The sequence below is a fragment of the Gavialis gangeticus genome, unplaced genomic scaffold, assembly GCF_001723915.1.
Source record: "Gavialis gangeticus isolate Ggan-Ray unplaced genomic scaffold, GavGan_comp1, whole genome shotgun sequence".
Lineage (NCBI taxonomy): Eukaryota > Metazoa > Chordata > Crocodylia > Gavialidae > Gavialis > Gavialis gangeticus.
The window spans coordinates 6,928,778-6,929,026 of NW_017729023.1; positions in this window are offsets into that span (position 1 = coordinate 6,928,778).

Genomic DNA, 249 nt, shown 5'->3' on the forward strand with positions numbered 1-249 from the left:
TGCTCAGGTGCCTTCTGACCCTACTAACTATGAAACTATGCAGGTCTGAAAGATGAATTCTATGGCTGCTCTAAAAAACGCCATCGTTTTATGACACAACGACATTCTGTAGGTTTCTGACATTATACTGGTAACCTGTGTGTCAGTCTTTCACCAGTCCCACGGGACACCCCTGCCCATTACGGGACAGGGAGGCCTGGGTGACGGAGATTCCTTACCCTCCATCAAAGCTGACCTTGTGAAGGAACA